General features: G+C 39.2%; 1 protein-coding gene across 2 annotated transcripts in view; it reads right to left on the bottom strand.

Annotated features, from left to right (window-relative positions):
- Nucleotides 1–18,063, bottom strand: part of VPS41 (VPS41 subunit of HOPS complex) — an 809,562-nt gene that overhangs the window by 740,917 nt on the left and 50,582 nt on the right. The gene's annotated exons all lie outside the window — the stretch shown is intronic.

The following is an 18,063-nucleotide window of genomic DNA, read 5'->3' as shown; positions in this document are numbered from 1 at the left end:
TTACTACTTCATAGCTGATGAAGGTAAAAGAGAATAAAATGGAGGCGTGTTGCTGCACATATACTGGCACTAAAGAAACTCTCATCCTCACACATTTGTATTCAATAAAGAACGGTTATCTGCATTGTATAATTCCTGATGGAGGATCATACTTAGTTGAGAACTTGAGAATGAGTCCTATTATTTATAAGTAACTGTTGTAATTAGTTGAAAATGTCTCACGCAATCCCAAATTAAGGGTCATTCAATGGATATGGTTTTTGTCAATGAGATGCTATAAAATCCCTCCCCACTTGGGAGGGACAGTAAAGTCACAATTAAACATTCATAATTCAAAGAGCATGCAATTTTAAACAACTTTCAAGTTTACTTCTATTATAAATTCTGCTTAGTTTTCTTGGTATCCTTTGTTAAAGAGTAATCAAAGGTTAGCTCAGGAGCGTGCTGGTGTCCTTAGCCATCTGACAGCAATGTTTGCAACAATGTTTATAATAATGTTATACATAGTTGCAAACTTTGCTGCCAGAGTGTATGTAGCATTCTGTGACAGCAATGTTTGTCATTATGTGCAACATTAATATAAACATTGTTGCAAACACTGCTGCCAGGTGGCTAAAGATAAGTGCACACCCCTGAGCACACCTAGGATTACTCTTTAACAAAGGATGCAAGAGAACTAAGTAATATTGTTAAAAGTCAACTGGACAATTTTTTCCTCCTTAATGACCAGGGCCGTACCCTGTACCTTGCTGATCTTTCTATGGGGTTGCTTTTAGAAACCAGCAGGAGGAAGGGAGTAATAGCGCCACAAGACACGTACTATTATAAACAAACAATACCTTAACGACCAGCAACGTACATGATTGGATAACATATTATTTGAGTAATGGATTTTTTTTTTAATGGTTACAAAATCATTTAAAAACCTAGTGAGTTCATCAACTTCTAAACTAATTTTGAGCTTTCCACCAAATCACCCTTTTCATTTTTATTCTCCTTTAAACATTTTCGTTTGCCCTCTTTTTTTTTTTTCTCTTTTTTTGTTGTTGCTATTAGCGATTGTCCCAACCTGACCCAAACGTACCATGCTATTGGCCAGGAAAACAGGACATTTTTAAAAAATGGAACTTCTACAACTATACTTTTTCTTTGGGGGCCTATATTCAACATTAAATTATTATACAATTTAGGACATGTTCCTTTTTTATCATTACTTATTCTCAGTTAGTGGGACTTCTATATTTTGCTCCATACAAATAAAGTTTTTTTAAATGCTATTTCAAATACATAATGTTAAAAGTTTATTTGTACCCTCTCTTTTATCCTTGTGAACATTTCATGCTAAAAAAAATATAAAATAATAATATCTTTGCCTTCAGGAAAGAAATAAGTAATACAAGAAGACAAAGGTGATTGTAATAATTGCCTTGTTCAAATGGTTTTGGGCAAAGTCAAAGCCCCTTCACTATGCCTAGGAAATAATACTGCCCACTTGACGCTTCAAACGCAGCCATCTAATGTGCACCCAATGTGAAAAGTTAATTTTAGTCTCCTGGCTATTTTGCATAAAAGCACTCATACAAGCCATTAGATAAAGTTGATGTAAATAAGTTTTTTGCCAGTCTCATTTAGAAGAGAAAAAAAAAATCTAATAGTCTCTTTTACGCAGATGAAAATATATACTTTCAAAACTTAGTGCACTGAAGCATTTTGCCAGGCTCCACAGCACATAAATAAAATGAGAAACTTCAACAATTTGGCATGCTGATGCGCCATTTCATGTTCTGACAGGTATCTTTTATGTTAAGTTAAAGTCTGACTAACTGTGATTTTGGGAGGCATTCTGTCTTGCTGTAAACAAAGAAAATGGAAAATGATTTGTAAAATACATTTCACTCAGAGTGCTCAATTGTGGAGGACAATACATCACATTTGAAACAAGTGAAAGTAAAGAAAAGAAAAATATTTCTTATTGGGGTTTTTTTTTTTTTCTTTTTAAAAGTACAGATTGGAGAGCATTTCCCTTCCCCTCTCTTCCTTTTTCAACGTTCCAAATATCTTACATATTTATATATACCGGTATATATATAATATTTTTATATATAAATAAAATAATATTATATATATATATAAATAAAATAATATTATATATATATATAAATAAAATAAATATATATATATATATATATATAAATAAATATATATATATATATATATATATATATTTAGATATTATAGTTATATAGATATACACATACATGCACAAACACATATAGAAATAAACTGACAGAAGATAGAAAGCTTGCAAGTGCTGGTACTAGAACTCCTCAGATAAACACCAGCCAGCGTTAATAAAAAGAAAATCAATAATTTTTGTTAAATTTTAATAATCCTGTGAACGTACAAATAAAACCATCAGCGGCTTGAGTTGAGATGACAGTTAGCCATGTTTCCATGGCAACCTGATGAAATAGTACAAGTCCTGACTTGCAGCAAAGCTAGGCTATGAACAGAGTGACATTTACCCCATACAAGAAAACTCACAGCTTTCGTTTCAAAAATCAATTTCTTAAAGAACATTTTTTTTTATTTAAGGCATAGCACTTTTAATTAAAGAGACATGCACTTTAAACTATCCTGAAGGAACATTCATCTAACGTTTTTTTTTTTTTTTTAAAACATATATATTTTTAGATCTTTAACAAACACACACACAAGCACATAGCATTTGCCAACAAATGTCTAATGTCTAAGCAAAGGAAGCACTCACAGGATTTCTGAAAATGAATATAAAAAATTACTTATTTATTTGCTTCTATTTGTTAGTCATGAAAAATGAAAAGATTTGAACTCCTTACCTATAAAATTAAAAATGTGCATTAAAAAAAAACAAAAAGGCCCCCACAAAAATAAAAAAAATGCATGTTTAGAAAAGGATTTGCACATTAAAATCCTAGATGCTATACTGGAAATAATTTAGAAAGTTAACTTAACTTCAACATCTTTTTAAAAGAGTATACTGTAAAAACTTTGCAATACCAAAAAGGCCAATTGAATCAATGCTATAAGGTATTATGCAGTAATTAAAAAGTAGATAAATTAACAATTAACACACACATAAACTAGTGCACCTAAGCACAGTTAACATATTCAAATCCACATGAATCACAGATTGCGTACAAATAAAATCAGGATTTGAGTTCAGAAAAAGGAAAAAATGTAATGAAAAACATATATAAAATATAGTAGCCCAGAATTCCTAGTAAATACCAGGCAATTCAATCGCTAATAATACAAATTCTTAAAGCTCTTAAAATAAAATGTGTAAGCGAAAACAGTACTTAGCTCCTCAGATTAGTTTTAATTTTAAGTGGTAATGTTAAGTCTTTCAATAATCCTTAATGCAGTGATATCCCAAATTTTGTGGATCCTGGTTGCTGCTTTTGTGTAGAAGAATTGTTGCTACTCCACCAAAATTAAACTTTTACGATTTAGATATAGCATGTAATTTTAAGCAACTTTCTAATATACAGTACTCCTATTATAATTTTGTGTTTGTGCTCTTGCTATTTTTATTTCAAAAAGCAGAAATGTAAGCATAGGCCGCGGCCCATTTTTGGTTCAGCACCTGGGTGGCACTTTCTGATTGGTGTCTAAATGTAGCCACCAATCAGCAAGTGCTACCCATGTGCTGAACCAAAAATGGGCCTGCTCCTAAGCTTATATTCAAATAGAGATAGCAAGAGAACAAAGAAAAAATAACAATAGGAGTAAATTAGAAAGTTTCTTAAAATTGCCTGCTCTATCTGAATCATTTAAGTTTAATTTTGACTAGACTATCCTTTTAACGACCAGCGCCGTACACTGTATGATGAAGGTCGTTATGCCCTTAAGGACCAGCGCCGTACCCTGTAATTCGCAGCAGACCTGGGCTTCTCTCTGCCGCGGTCTCGCTAAAAATAGTGAGATTGCTCTATTTCTGCATGCCTCATGAGTGGGGCACTGCAGAAATAGATTTGCAGAGTTACCGATGCAGAGAGGGCCACTCTGTGGCCCTCTCTGCATCAAACAGCTGTGGTGCCGATCATCGGTGGGTTGAAGGGTAAGGAGGGAGGTGGGTGGGCGGCCCATCGCTGTAGGGGGCGGGAGAAGGGCAGGAGTGGGTGGGACCGTTACACCACGCTACATGGAATAAAAAAAAAATATCAAGTGCGTTATTGAGGGGGAAGGAGGGGCAATGAGGGGGATCCTATGTGCGATCAGTTGACGGAAAGGGATCTGGGAGGGGGATCGGTGGTAGGGTATTGAGGGGGGCAACTACACTACAGAAAAATTGGTATTTTAATTTTTTTTTTTTTAAATAGCCTAGTTTGCAGCAAATTGGGTACTGGCAGACAGCTCGAAGTATCCTTCTTCCCCTTACGCTTCCCCGAATAGACAACAAACAAAGAGAAAGAATGTCTAAACTCCTTAGTAGCCTGAAGATAGAACTTCAAGGCGCGAACCACATCCAAATTGTGAAGTAAGCGTTCCTTTGATGAAGAAGGATTAGGACACAAGGAAGGAACTACAATCTCCTTATTGATGTTGCGATTTGACACAACCTTAGGAAGAAAACCTAATTTAGTACTACCTTATTTGCATGAAAAATCAGATAAGGGGCTCACATTGCAAAGCAGAGATCTCAGAAACTCTGCACGCAGAGGCAATAGCCAATAAAAAGAGAACCTTCCAAGATAACAATTTAATGTCAACGGTATGCAGAGGCTCAAACTGAACCTGTTGCAAAACACCAAGAACACGATTTAGGCTCCAAGGAGGAGCCCTAGATCTAAACACAGGTCTGATCCTAATCAGAGCCTTAACAAAAGACTGCACGTCTGGGAGCTCAGCCAGTCTCTTGTGCAATAAAACTGACAGGGCCGAACATCTGTCCCCTCAGGGAACTAGCAGAAAGGCCCTTCCCCAGCCTATCCTGGAGAAAAGATAAGATCCTGGCAACCTTAACTCTGTGCAGGGAAAAACCACGCTCTTCACACCAGATAAAGTAGGTCATCCACACCTTGTGGTATATATACGCCGAGTAACTGGTTTACAAGCTTGAATAAGAGTATCAATGACACTCTCAGAGAAACATCTCTTGGCTAAGACTAAGCATTCAATCTCCATGCAGTCAGCCTCAGAGAATCTAGATTTTGATGAACAAATGGACCTTGTATCAGCATGTCTCTGCGACAAGGAAACCTCCACGGAGGAGATGAGGACATCCCCACTAGATCCGGGAACCACGTCCTTTGCGGCCACTATGGAGCAATAAGGATAGGGAATACCCGCTCCTGCTTGATGCGGCCACCACTCGAGGAAGAGGCGGTAATGGAGGAAGAATATATATGAGTTTGAACCTACAGGGCACTGCTAGTGCATCTATTAGATCCACTAGGGGATCCCTCGACCTTGACCCATACCTGGGTAGCTTGGTACTTGGTATTGAGACGGAACGCCATGAGATCTATCTCCGGCATCCCCCACTTGCTGTATATCTCTGCAAACACCCCGGGATGGAGAGACCATTACCCTGGATGGAAGGATTAACTGCTGAGAAAATTCGCCTCCCAGTTGTCCACACCCAGAATGTGGATCGATTCATTGCCAAGGAACTTCCCGATTCCTCTTGATGGTTGATGTAAGCCACCTAGGTTATATTGTCTGATTGGAATCTGATAAACTGAGAAGACCACAGAAGCACTGAAGATTGCCCATAGTTCCAAAATATTGATCGGGAGGGAGGACTCCTCCTGAGTCCATAACTCCTGTGCCTTCCTGGCACCCCATCCAGATATGCTTGCGTCTGTAGTCACAATCTCCCAGCATGGTCTTAAGAAGCATGTCCCTCGGGACAGATGATCTGGACAGAGCCACCAAGAGAGCGATTCTATAGACCGGCTGTCTAATACAATCTGTTGAGACAGATCTGAATGATCGCCGTTCCACTGCCTCAGCATGCACAGTTGTAAAGGTCTGAGACGGAACCTGGCAAAAGGAATGATGTCCATGCAGGACACCGCGAGACAAATCACCTCCATACACTAAGCCACAGAGGAACTCAAGGAGGTCTGGAGGGCAATACATGCCAAAGTTAGCTTGCAACATCTCTGTTCTGTTAGAAATATCCTCATGGATATGGAGTCTATTATAGTACCCATGAATTCCACCCTGGTACTTGGGATAAGAGAACTTTTTTCCAAGTTTATCTTCCATCCATGTGATCGAAGAAGACTGAGAAGGGACTTTTTCCGCAAGACGAAGAATATCATCTAAGTATGGGGCTACTGCAATACCCTGAGTTCTGGCAACAGCTAGAAGAGCCCCCAGAACCTTCATAAAAATTCTTGGAGCAGTAGCTAGGCCAAACGGAAGGGCAATGAACTGGAAGTGCTGGTCCACGAATGCAAACCTCAGGAACTGAAAGTGTTCCCTGTGGATTGGAACATGAAGGTAAGCGTCCTTCAGATCTATAGTGATCATAAACTGGCCCTCCTGAACTAAAGGAAGGATGGACCTTATCGTCTCCATCTTGAAGGAAGGGACACTGATACATTTATTTAAGCACTTATTTAAGCATGAAAAGGTTTGAATAAAACCCCAAACCTCTTTGTTCGATAGGCACCGGGACAACAATTTCTAAGGAGGATAGATCCCGAACGGACCCTAGAAAGGCATCCCTCTTTTCTGGTCTGGTAGACAGATGCGAGAGAAAAATTCTGCCCCTTGGCTGATGAGATTTGAAGCCCAACTTGTATCCCTGAGATACCACTTCCAGGACCCACGGATCCTGTACGTCTTTGAACCAGGCGTCTGAAAAAATAGACAGTCTGTCCCCTACACGATCCGATATCAGATGGGGGGCCACCTCTTCATGCCAATTTGTTTTTGGAGGGCTTCTTATTCTGCTTGGATTTATTCCAAGACTGAGTCGGCTTCCAACTACTCTTGGGTTGCTCGGGCTTGGAGGAGGATTGTTGTCCAGGCCTGGACCAAATAAAATCTTTATCTTGAAGGGAAGAGAAAGGAGTCTGGACTTAGAAGTCATATCCGCAGACCAAGACTTCAACCAGAGCGCCACGCGGGCTAGGACCACATAGTCCGAGGCCTTTGCATTTAGTAAAATAATTTGCATGTTTGCATCACAGATAAATGAATTAGCAATTGTCAGAGCTTTAATTCTGTCTTGAATATCCTCGAGGGGAGACTCCACCTCAATAAGTTCTGACAAAGAGTCGCACCATTAGGTAGCCGCTCAGGCAACCGCGGCAAATGCAGCCGCTGGTTGAAACAAAAAACCCGTATGTTGAAACATCTTTCTCAGAAAAGTTTTTATTTTCTTATCCATCGGCACTATGAACGTAGAACTATCCTCAAGAAGTATAGTAGTATGTTAAGCAAGCGTAGAGCTAGCACCATCCACCTTAAAAATGGAGCCCCACAAATCCAGTTGAGAATCCAGGAACAACTTTTTAAAAGTAGACGAGGGGGAAAAGGAAGAACCAATTCTTTCCCATTCATTCTTAATAATGTTCGCCATCTTAACCGGCACAGGAAAAGTCAAAAGAACTTTCCTGTCTTCGTAAAATCGGTCTTATTTAGGTATCATAGGTTCTTCAGGCAGTGCGGCCTCTGGAACCTCTTACATAGACAGAACATACTTTAATATAAAACGCAAGTGCTCAATTTTAAATCTAAATGACGGTTCCTCCACAGCAGGAGGCTTAGACGCTAAGGACTCTGACCCAGAAAGTTAACCCTCTGAAGCTACAGAGGTTAACTTATCATCGGATAACTGGGACATAATAGCTAAATCTGATAAATATTTAGATGACTGGGTCAGGAGAGTTATGTTTAACCTTTCTCTTACGTTTGTTAGAGCGAGGTAATGCACTGAGGGCCACAGACACCGCCGTTTGCAACTGTGCGGCAATATCCACAGGAAGAAGGCCCAGAGTCATCTAAATGTTTATCGGATTTAGCTATTATAGGATGGAGGATTAGATGTGCTACGGGGAACTGCATGTGGAGTGGATAATGTAGCAAGGGTAGTAATCTCACAGGACACCGAGTCCTGAGAGGTAGACGGCTCAGAGGGACTAAAAGCCTTAGCAGGCTTGTCTACCTTCTTAGACTTTATAACGGTGTTAAGGCATGTGGAACATAATTGAGTGGGCGGGAAACCCACGGTCTCCTCACAATATAAAAAGGTATGATTTAGTACAGAAGGAGTACCTTCTAACATGTCAGAGTCCTCCATAGCTCAGGTTATACCCACAGAAAAACATAAATAAAAACTTTTTTTTAGTTTTTTTTAATTTTTATTGAGGACAGTATAAGAAAAATAATAACAACATAATTGTCATACACATCAAATATTCACATCATATCTGGTGGTTTGTAGTAGACATAGTGATAGTCCTCTTTTTTCATCCCTTTTAATTTGAGAGGTCACTCTTGGACCTGTGTTGTTGTATATGTCCATGGTTGGGGATTGTTAATGAACATGGTAAACATTACAGTAACATAAAGAAGAATTGCATCTCTTGTAAAAAAATGAAAACAGATGTATGAAGGTGTATTGGCAGGGCCAATTAGAACAGAAACAGGTTGAGATGCAATGAGCCAAAACTGCATACAACATTATTGCATAAAACAGCGCTTGTACAGTCACATCAATTAAAATAAACTTATGTGAGTTCTAAGTGGGAACATATAGTATAACAAAAATATAATCAACTTGGTATAAGCCCTTTAATGTGGAGGGTTAACTATGCTATCTCAATATATATGTATAACGTTTGTTCTTCCTCTGTGCCGCAAATTAGTGTGTGCCAGTTAAACGACAATGGGGGTCAGCCACGGGAGTGGTTAAATACTCTAAGCTTGAAGTGTGCTTATAGTTAGAAATAAACTGTCAAGAGAATAATATGCATCTACATCTGGTTATTCGGTGTCAGTATACTGTATATAAGATGGATAGTGAGTAGGAGTGGTCATATAAGCGAAGAAATGCTATCTTCTAGTGGGCGTGTTAGTATGTTAGTTCCTGGCCGCCGTCTCGGCCTCAGGCAGCAGCGTCAGGTTTTTGAAAAGGATAGCCTCTATAGTTTCTATGTGTTTGGATTTACTCTGTCTAGTAGAAATTGAGGGAGTGTATATGTAACTGTTTTCTGATCAGAGTAACTATGTTTTGAAGTAAGCTGCATTAACTCTGCTGCTTAAAAGATTAAGCTCCTATGTAGACAAAATATGTGTTTCTTACTGCTTCTCTGTTTCTTAATCCTATATCTTTGTCAGTACAGAGTTATGTATGCTCTAATCACTGGCACATTTTTATTATAGAAAACTGCACCTTTATACTCCCAATGGCTGGGGCACTCACCACCTCCTAGACCCAGACAGTTAACAGAGGAAACGCTCTCCTCAGGTTCAAGTCTCAGCCAGAATGGAGGAAATGAACAAAGACCACACCCGGTCACATGGAGTGCAAGACAGTACTTCCCCTGTTATAACAAGTACAGCAAGTAATAGGAGCTGTACAACACTTTCAAAAACGAAAGTGAAACTTAAAAGTTAAACCTGTTTGTTTGAGCCAAAAAACACACAGTCTATCAGCCCAGGAAAAAAATCACACAAAGCAACATTTAAATAATTAATACACTGATTAATTAGAGGATATTAATCCTGGGTTGTATTAAGGTATAAAAGAGCCACACTGTGACCCTGTTATAGCGTTTTATGTGTAAAAATTGAAACAATCTTATCTCCAGGATTTATGCTGTGGAACAGAATACAGCCTCTCAAGTGATACAGTCTTATAGCAGCGTTTCTGACATGGACTTGAGTGAGAGAAAGCAGGCAGTGAAACTCGACAAAACTGATTGCTTAGGAGCTGTTAGCAGTAGTCTGGATAGTTTCACAGAAAAACTTTCCCTGCATCTTCAGACTCTAACTTTCATCAATACTCTCACTGAGAGGTTGGCATGACTACTTAAAACTCCAGTCCTATCTCGAAGGGCAGATACCCTTTTTCAGGACTTTCTGAATTTTCTGACACTTCTCTGCCACCTCCTTACGTGACAAAAGGCAAAGAATGACTGGGGTAATGAGGAAGGGGTATTTAAGCCTTTGGGTGGGGTGTCTTTGCCTTCTCCTGGTGGCCAGGTGTTGTATTTCCCAACAGTAAGGAATGAAGCCGTGGACTCTCCCTATCTTATGAAGGAAAGTTAACGATTTTTTTTTTATATTTGATCGCATTTGGCTGTGAAATGGTGGCATGAAATATACCAAAATGTGCCTCGATCAATACTTTGGGGTGTCTACTAAAAAAAAAATATATATAGTTTTGACAGGTAAATAGGTAGCGATGGCAAAATTGCTAAAAAAATAAGATTTATGCTTACCTGATAAATCCATTTCTTTCCGGATATGGTGAGTCCATGGCTTCATCAATTACTTTTGGGACTACCAATCCTGGCCAGCAGGAGGAGGCAAAGAGCACCACAGCCAAGCTGTTAAGTGTCACTCCCCTACCCACAACCCCCAATCATTCGACCGGAAAAAAAGGAGTAACACAAGGTGTAGAGGTGCCTAAGGATAGTCAAAAAGAACTGTCTCAAAATAAAGGGTGAGGCCATGGACTCACCATATCCGGAAATAAATAGATTTATCAGGTAAGCATAAATCTTATTTTCTTTCCTAAGATATTGTGAGTTTACGGCTTCATCAATTACTGTTGGGAATCAATACCCAAGCTAGAGGACACCGATGAATAGGGCGGGACAAGACATTTGGACCTAAACAGAAGGCACCACCACTTGAAGAACCTTTCTGCCAAAAGAAGCCTCACCCGAGGCAAGAGTAGCAAATTTGTAAAAAGTATGTAGACAAGACCAAGTTGCAGCCTTGCAAATTTGTTCCACAGAAGCTTCATTTTTGAAAGCCCAAGAAGAAGAGACAGCTCTCATGGAATTAATTCTCTCAGGAGGCTGCTGTCCAGCAGTCACATAAGCCAAACGAATAATACTTCTCAATCAAAGAGAAAGAGAAGAAGCAGTAGCTTTCTGACCTTTACATTTCCAGAGAAACAGACAAACAGGACAGAAGCCTGGCGAAAATCCTTAGTCGCCTGCAGATAAAACTTCAGTGCCCACACAACATCCAAGTTGTGCAACAATCGTACCTTATGAGAGGAAGGATTAGGACACAGAGAACGAACAACAATATTCTTATCAGAAACAACTTTAGGAAGGAAACCAAACTTAGTACGAAGAATCGCCTTATCAGCATGAAAGATAAGATAAGGCGAATCACACTGCAAAGTTGAGAGTTCTGAGACTCTCCAAGCAGAAGAGATAGCAATAAGAAACAAAACCTTACAAGATAATAACTTAATATCAATGGCACGTAAAGGCTCAAACGGAGCCTGCTGCAAAACTCTAAGAACAAGGTTAAGACTCCAAGGAGGAGCAACCGACTTAAACACAGTCTGACAAAAAGATTGCACATCTGGCACGTCCGCCAAACGTTTGTGAAGCAAAACAGATAATGCAGATATCTGACCCTTCAAAGTACTGACTGGCAAACCCTTCTCCAGACCTTCCTGGAAAAAAGACAAAATCCTAGGAATCTGGACCCTACTCCAAGAGTAGCCCTTGGATTCATACAAATAAAGATATTTACGCCATACCTTATGGTAAATTTTCCCAATTAACAAGTTTACGAGCCTGAATCATGGTCCCAATGACTGACTCAGAAAACCCACACATAGACAATCTCCAAGCAGTCTCAGAGAAAAGAGATTTGGATGAAGGAAGGGACCCTGAATCAGAAGTTCCTTCCTGAGAGGCAGTTTCCATGGTGGGAGAGATGACATCTCCACTAGATCTGCATACCAGATCCTGCGAGGCCATGCAGGTGCAATTAGAATCACCGAAGCTCTCTCCTGTTTGATACGAGCAATGATTCGTGTAAGGAGAGCAAACAGAGGAAACAGGTACACTAACCTAAAATCCCAAGGAACCACTAGAGCATCTATCAAAGTGGCCTGAGGATCTCTTGACCTTAAAAAGTACCTTGGAAGCTTAGCATTATGCCGAGACGCCATCCAATTCCGACACTCCGGTTGATGGGGAGAGCAGACTCCTCCCGAGTCCAAAGTCCCTGCGCCCTTAACGAATCCCAGACTGCTCCCCAGCCCAGCAGGCTGGCATCCGAGGTCACAATCACCCAGGAAGGTCTCTGAAAGCATGTGCCGTGAGAGAGATGTTCCTGAGAAATCCACCACAGAAGAGAGTCTCTTGTCGACTGATATAAATCAATTCTCTGAGACAGATCCGTATGAACCCTATTCCATTGTCTGAGCATGCACAACTGCAGAGCTCTCAAATGGAATCGAGCAAAGGGAATGATGTCCATGGAAGCTACCATCAGTCCTATTATCTCCATACATAGAGCCAATGACGGATGAACAGAAGACTGTAGAGAGAGGCAAGAGGAAAGAATTCTGGCTCTTCTGACCTCCGTCAGAAAAATTTTCATTGATAGTGAATCTTTTTTAATCCCTAAGAAGACTACCCTTGTAGCTGGAACAAGGGAGCTCTTTCCAGGATTCACTTTCCATCCGTGGGAACGAAGAAAAGACAACAAGATCTCTGTGTGAGATTTTGCTTGTTGAAAATATGGCACCTGAACCAATATATATATTGTCCTGATAGGGCGCCACAGCAATTCCCCGGGACCGGATCACTGCCAAGAGAGCCCCCAGGATCTTTGAGAAAATTCTGGGAGCTGTGGCAAGGCCAAACGGAAGAGCCACAAATTGAAAGTGTTTGTCCAGAAAGGCAAATCTCAGAAATGTGTGATGATCCATGTGAATGGGAACATGAAAGTAAGCATCCTTTAGGTCTATGGTTGTCATGAACTGACACTCTTGCACTAATGGAAGAATGGAGCGGATAGTCTTCATCTTGAAGGACGGTACTCTGAGAAACTTGTTTAGATATTTCAGGTCCAAAAAAGGTCGGAAAGTTCCCTCTTTTTTGGACATCATTTATTGCTTAGCCCTAGAATATCTCCCCGTCATGTAAATATTGGTTGGGCTGTTTTATGGATAATCTTCACCCAACCTAGAAATCCTCTCAACAAGGTGCTTCCTTCTAAATAGTATAGTATAATCATAGTCAGTTTGTGTACAACTAAGTTTTTCATGCTAGTTTTATGTTTCCCTTAGTTTATCATGGTCCAAAAGTGGCCGTATACATCACTTCCGTTCCTCCAGGTTTATCTATGTGGTCAAGGGTCCAAGAGTACCCCGGTGTATCATATGAGGATCTCAAAAATATCTAAGAAAAAAGAGGTCTCAATCCATATTATTCATCTGCTCAATTTTACTCATTTGCTCTAAAATATTTTGTTTACTGTTCTTTAATATATGCAGCCCTTACATGCATAGGATTTAGTTACGTGATGACAACTTGTCTGAAATTTGATTAAATCCTAATATGCCTATTTGTATATAGCGAATACAGGCGATGGTAATCTTACAATTTCAGATTAATATTGTGAACTGGCCACCTTTGTCCAATCCTACATGATCTGTTGGCTCTCTATACATATGTTAAAAATGTTCTACCTATTAGGGGAACACAATTGTTAGCGGTTATATGTTATCCCCCACTGTGAGCAATTACACTTCCCGCCTAATTACGTTCGTCAGCTGATCATCAATTCATGTATATAGCAACTGCCCCTTCCATTTCCCTTTTGAGTCATGTTTACACTCCCCTGTATATACCCTATATGTTCCAAGCTCTTTTTTTTTTTTGAGATCATAATGTGCTTCCCAGGTACTGTGGTCATGTCTCTATGCTCATGAGTAATTTAACTTGTCAATAATGAAAACTGTGGATGTAAGATATACATGTCTTATCAATATTCTCTAAAACTCTCCATATCCATATCCATATGTGTGAACCGATGACCTGATGTAGTTTGTCCTGCCTCATGTACATTTTCATCTTCCAATAGTGAACAACGATTTATGGTTCATTGTATACTCCTATGACTATCTATGAAAACTACACAATTGGCATGGAGTCTTAGCAATATTGAGTAAGCTCACCTAAGCAACCTGATATTCTAGATCTTATATACTAGTTTTGTCTCCAAGTCCTTTACCAGGTTCCGGAAGATGCTAGGTTATATCCCATACCTTTAAAAGTCTGGCCTCACATATTAGCCCTAGACACATCTATCCACATATAACTCGAGCCTCATAGGGTTTGCAAGACCTTTAGCTAGTCCCATCCTCCCATGCAGGTTCTACTTCACCCAATCTGTTATATAACCTCAGAGGGGTATATCTCACAACACCATTCCACTTTCAGAAAATCCCCTAATAGCAACATAATCATGCAAAATTTCAGGTACATTTTAAAATAGATTAATTGCAACCTTTGGACAAGGTATCATGCATTTTCACATCCAAGTTAGGTGCTCAAAGGAAATATATCAAGTCATGTCTAGCAAATATAATTATTTCCTTCTACCTCTTCAGTCCCCACAATCTATTCTACTATATAAAGTTTTTGACACTAGGATGGTTGGTGCTTTATATTAAATAAATAGAAACTAATTTATATGGGCATATCCTATTCCTATTAGTCTAATAGTTTATCATTGCATATTTCATTATTCTCCAAGAATGACTAATGTCTCATTCTAACTTTTGATAGAGTACAAGACAGGTTCCTGAAAACATCTTATTCCAGTTATATATATTTTTACATATGTTTAGAATGTTATCAGTGGTTGGCTCAAGAACACTTGTTATTCTTGTCATTTGCTGTACAGAGTAGTCCGACAATCTTTGTTAACATTAATATTTCTGATTCGGTTATACTCTGAATATATTGGCTGATAGATCATAGTTTTATATTTCTCATATAGCCCAAGAGTATCCATAGCGAATTCGCCAAATACTAATTAGTCTGCCCCATGTCCATCCCAAGGGTATTATCACAAACACAAAAGAGATACGTTTACTATTGAGCCACATAATACATGCTATTGTAACATTAGCCTTCCCGGACACGTCCTTCCCCCTCATATCAGAGCAGCTCTTGCCTGCTGATCCCCCCCAAACCTTCCATATACTACTATATATCCAATCCTCACTTTATCCAAAATGAGATTTCATTGCTAAATTAAGTCCATATACTTTTTCCATGATGGAGACCTGAGATAACAAATAGATATGTTTCGAAAGTATAAAACTGAAAATACTTTATTGCATCATAGCACACAATTGTTGATTGTTAGTATACATGAAAGAACATGTCTGTTGGATGCCTAATTGTTTATATTATGTATATTCTCTATTGCTGTAAATGGACAAAAGTTATATTGTGTATCTGCCAAAAAATCTCAATAAAAAATTAAATAAAATAAAAAAATGTTGTACTTAAAGTCATTCTATACAGAATTTCTTAAAATATCAACTATTTTACTTTCACCTAGTACACACATATAATTTTAATTACTAACTTTTCATTAGTTCAGAGAAACATGGATCTTTGAGCCCGAACACCAAAAACACAACAAAAAAACGGGTTTAGCGGTTACTGCCAAATTCCTTCCTCGTCATTTCAGTTATGGAGTAATTGACACAACCAAAACCAAATAAAGAACCTAAGCTTTATGGCATCATTTATCAAGCTGTGTAAGCAGTTCGGAAGTTCTTGTGGTACAGATTGGCTGCAACCACAAGTTTTGAAGCAGCAGCCATAACATATTTGTCTGTAATGATTAAAACGTCCTGCAAACAATTGTGCAAAAGCAGACATAAGAGCAACTGCTGCTTCATACTTCGAATCATGACATTCTTGGACAACAAAGAATCTTTGCTTGATAAAGATTACGTTTCTTCAGGATTTGTTGCTTCTGCTGGATACAGATGAATTTTCTTGAGAACTTGGAATATGGGAGCAAAGTACACCAATAAAGTCACCCAACATGGCGGCACCAACTGAGCTTCCCCAAGACAGGGAAAACAACCTACACTGCTCAACCAGCCTGCCAAAGACTAAGAGTGCCAAGTCCAAGTCCTTTTCACCTGCAAGTTGGGCAAAACAAGTAGGAAGGGTAAGTGGAAGATGAGTTACCTATAAGCAGGTAACTGGAGGAGTGGACATGCTTTGTACTTGCATAGAGTTATCATGCTTTTATTAGGGATTTTTCAATAAAGTGTGTTACTACAAAGTTAATATTGTTTTTATATTTCAGAAGCTTTTTGTACTGTTGTGGTTTTCCATACGGCCTCTGACAAGGGCAACCGGAAATGCAGGACCATATACCATGCCTGAGGAATGTGCAGGATTCAACAACACATAAGCAGAGTGTTTATGGTTAAGACTAAAAGCCTGGGAAGAACTTGAAACATTGGGACCCATTTATCAGGGATAAACCTGAACCTGTCATCCAGTCTTCCCGGTGAAAGGACTGCAAATGCTGCTCGTCCATTGACCATATTTATTATTGCACAAGGAAGTGTTTGTGCATTGCCACTCCCTGTTCTCTTGTAGCCTGTCAATTATTCTGAACAAACACGTTCAGGGTGATTTCTCTCTGGGCCCTCTGAGGTGATTAAAAGGTTAAAAAGCAGCAGTCATATGATGAAGACAGGCTTGTTTTTCAGTAGCCAAACTCTACCAACCACTTGCCTCAATCTGAGTCCGCAGCTGACAAGGCTAGCCATAGTCATATAGTTAGTATGAGGTGGTTTGTTTTGCAGTTCTTATCTGTTAAAGCCAATTAGGAAAACATATGTAGCAGGGTTAACTGTAGGAGGTCTGCTTTTTCAGTTCTAAGAATTAAAAAAATGCACAATTTTCAGACCTAAATGACATGAAAAGTAGGCAAAATAAACAATACAGTTATAAACCAAAGTTATTTTACTATGCATAATTACAACCCGAATTCTGAAAAAGTTGGGACAGTATGGAAAATGCAAAAGAAAAAGAAAAAAGTCATTTGAAAATTCAATTCACCCTGCACTATATTGAAAACACATTATTAAAACATTATTTGATGTTTTACTTTAATGTATTTTTGAAAATATACACTCATTTCAAATCTGATAACTACAACATATTTAAAAAAAAGTTGGGACAGTCGACTGTTTACCACTGTGTAACATCACCTTTTCTTTTAATAACAATTATTAGGCATTTGGGCACTGAAGACACCAGCTGGTTAAGTTTAGCAAGCAGAATTTCCTCCCATTCATCCATTATGCATTTCTTAAGCTGCGCAACTGTATGGGGCCTATGTTGCCTTATTTTGGCCTTCATAATGCGCCACACATTCTCAATTGTGGACAGGTCAGGACTGCAGGCAGGCCATGCAAGGACCCAAACGCTCTGCTTAAGCAACCATGCGCTTACAATCCAGGCAGAATGTGGTTTTGGAGTTGTCTTGCTGGAAAATGCAGAGAGGTCCCTGGAAAAAACGACGTCTGGATGGCAGCATATGTTGCTCCAAAATGTATACATATCTTTCTACATTAAGGGTGCCCTCACAGATGTGCAAGTTACCCATGCCATGGGCACTGACATACCCCCATACCATGACAGACGCTGGCTTTTGGACCTGACACTGATAACAGCTTGGATGGTCCTTTTCCTCTATGGCTCGGCGAACACAACAGCTGTTTTTCCAAAAACTATATGAAAAGTTGACTTGTTAAACCACAAAACACGATTCCACTGTGCTACTGTCCATCTCAGATGAGACCGAGCCCAAAGTAGTCAGCGGCACTTCTGGACAGTGCTAATGTATGGTTTCTGCTTTGCATAGTAAAGCCTTAACTTGCATCTGTGGATGCAGCAGCAAAATAGTGTTGACTGACGAAGGTTTACTAAAGTATTCCCAAGCCCATGTCAGGACATCCATTACAGACTCATGATGGTTTTTGAGACAGTGATATCTGAGGGATCGGAGATCACACGCATTTAGAAG

This window comes from Bombina bombina, chromosome 5 (assembly GCF_027579735.1).
Source record: "Bombina bombina isolate aBomBom1 chromosome 5, aBomBom1.pri, whole genome shotgun sequence".
Lineage (NCBI taxonomy): Eukaryota > Metazoa > Chordata > Amphibia > Anura > Bombinatoridae > Bombina > Bombina bombina.
The sequence above is the reverse complement of the archived record's forward strand: the minus strand, read 5'-3'. Positions and strand labels throughout refer to the sequence as shown.